The sequence below is a fragment of the Phytophthora infestans genome, genomic scaffold (assembly GCF_000142945.1).
Source record: "Phytophthora infestans T30-4 supercont1.34 genomic scaffold, whole genome shotgun sequence".
In the NCBI taxonomy this organism is placed as follows: Eukaryota; Oomycota; class Peronosporomycetes; order Peronosporales; family Peronosporaceae; genus Phytophthora; species Phytophthora infestans.
The window spans coordinates 998,545-1,001,596 of record NW_003303725.1 but is presented as its reverse complement, the minus strand read 5'-3'; positions in this window follow the sequence as shown (position 1 = coordinate 1,001,596).

Sequence of the window (3,052 nt, the reverse complement as noted above, 5' to 3'; positions counted from 1 at the left end):
TTCTGTATTTTTATCGACCTCGATCTAATAAAACGACCTCTATTTATTATAAATTGAGCGTCAGGCTGGTCAAAGGCATTGAAATACTCAATATCTACTAACATCATATCAATATGAACTAGAAACATTTTACTTCTACTTTAAACTAGTACTATTGTCAGTTTCATTCGAATTTGTGAGAATAGCCTGAATCGAATCGTTTAGGCGAATCGATTTCGAATCGATTCGTGCTATTTTTAGCCAGTCAGAAGGCTCCAAACGCCCGCCACTCATACCGGCAATGGCAAGCATACAGCAGGCAGTCAATGGGCGTCACGCGTCCAGAAACACCATCATGCACGCCCTGTACGGCTACTTCTACCTGGGCTTGTCGAAACACCGGCTGGCAACGATCTACCACAAGCACATTAACACCATCTCGAACTGGATTCAACGCTTCGAGGCTGACAACGACTACGAGCGCCGCGCTACAAAGCAGACCGGTCGGCTCACAGCAGAACAGCGGGAGTGGTTGCTAGACTTCTACACGATGCACCCGGTTGCATTTCTCGATGAAGCGAAGGCTGCGTTTGAGCAACAGTTCGCACGCTTCATTTCGATCTCAACGGTGTGGAGGGCCTTACATCAGCATGGGCTCACATGGAAGGTTCTCGAACGACGTGCGATGAACATCAAGATCAACGATATTGTGCGCTTCACGCTGGAGCTGAGCACGATTAAGTGGTGTCAAATGAACATTCAGTTCCTCGACGAAGTCAGCTTTGACAACAGGGGCATGCTGCGTTCGCGAGGCTACTGTTTGAAAGGAAAGAAGCTCGCGTTTCGTGGAGAGTTTAATAGGAAAGCTCGGGTTTCCTTGCTGTGTTTCTTATCTGTGGATGGGCTCGTGGAAACATTTCACACGGATGGAACGTTTGACCGATCTAAGTTTATTGAGTGCTGCCGTGCACATGCGCATTCGGAAAAGACTGTACACCAGTATCCAGGAAGCGGCTCCGTGTGGATTATGGATGGTGCCAAGATCCATTGTCACCCCGACATCGTCTACTATCTGCGGTCACTGGGGATCATTCCCATTTTTCTTCCGGCGTATTGTCCATTTTACAATCCGATCGAGTATCTATTTGGCTTGATCAAGAAAGCATTCAAGCGGCAGTACGTCGAAGGGTCCAAGCAAAGTCAAGCTGTACTCATTGCAAATGTACTTCAGCAGTTCCAAGATTTCGACATGACGAATATTTTTGAGCACTGTGGGTGGAGTCGGACCGGCGAGTTTGACCCGACCTCGGCCCTGGGGGATGAGTACGTGAACATATCGCGAGCTGGGCAATTTGGCGTGGACGAATTGCTGGAGTTCTCCGAGCGCGGAGATCCTGATGATGACAATACGTGCTCAAGTGATGACTTCTAAGTTAGTGTTCTGGGAAATGCGTGCTTATTTGGGGTTTGAGTTTAGTGGTACTTGAAAGCAAGAGTCACTCATGGTCGATGTCCTCCTGATTTGGAATGGCGGCTAACACGGACGAGACCTCCGTACTATCTGGTTGTATAACCACGTCCTCACCCATGGCCTCGATAACATCCAAATGGTTCTCCAGCATTTGGTTCATGGAAACGATGGCAGTCTGCAGCACTTGAACTGTTTGCTCGAAGTGCTGAATCTTTGTCTGCATGCCCTGTACGACTTTCTTTGCCATCTTTACGCTGCGCTGCACACGCTGTAAGTGCTGTTCGCTTGAATTTGACGCAGGCCTGAACTGCGTCACTAGATTTGGTGGCGGGCCCTTGGCAATTTCTCGCTCGTGCTGAGGCCTGGGTTTCTTGAGAACGAGTGCGGCCCACAGGCGCCACGACATATCTTGTGCACTAAACGTAGCACCCCATTTCTCCTTCAGAGTAGTGATCATGCGTTGATGGAGCTCTTCTGTTGCAGCACCCCCACGATCGATAGCAGCCGGACCGATGCACTGATCTTCAAAGTCTGCAAACTGGCCAACGGTGGATATCTCATTACCGTACTTGTAAACAGAGAGAATGGCGGGTTCCTCCTTGTGTTTCCGCAAATATTTACGATCTTTAGCACTTGTCCACGGGTTCAGCACCTTGCCGTTCATCTTCAAAGAAGTGTACTTCTCAAACATCACAATTGCTGGTTCATGCTCATCAACCGTCCAGACTGGAGGTGCCCCAGTCGGAATAGCTAGTGGCTTTAACTCGCGCTGGATGATGCCCCCAAGGCATGTTTTTCGCCTCATCCCATGTGTCACTTTGAAACCGCGTGTGTGCCCATCCGCAATCCCGATGTCAGACGCTGGTTGACAGTGTTCTTCAACCGTACATCGACTGAGAGCTTGATCAACGGATCGTGCGAAGAAAGCGTCTCACGCTGCTGCTCAAGACGCGGGCTTCGCCTCTGGTAGGGTGAGGAACCCATCTCACGCTGATGTTGAAGATGGGGGCTTCGCCTCTGGTACGACGAGGACGCCACCTCTTGCTGTTGTTGAAGACACGGACTACGCCTCTGGTACGGTGAGGGGCGTGGACTCGGACCTAGAGCTACTCGCTCATGACTGGGATTGCTGTCGTCGAGCGATACCCGTCGAGGAGAGCTGCGCCGGACCGGGGTTGTCAGGCTCATTGCCGAATGTATAATCATGTCGACTTCCGTATATAAATGGTAAAATTTCTTTATTTGTATAAACCAATGATTCTCCATACATGTTTTTCGATTTAAATAATAAATTTAATAATATATTATTATTATTTTTTTTTTTTTTTATCATATTTAATTATTTTTTACTTTTTTTTCCTTCTTTTTGTAAAATTTTTTCATTTTTTAATAATAAACCTTTCCCTTTATAAGGTTCAGGCTTTTTATGATTTCTAATATAATGTACAAATTGATTTAGAAAAATATAATCTATACTACTAAAAATTAAGATATTTGTTTGATTAATAATTTCAATGTTTGAGGGAATTGGTATTATAATATTATGACTAAATCCTAATTTCAAAATTAGATTATTATTTTCAATAAAAGCTTTAAAACCTA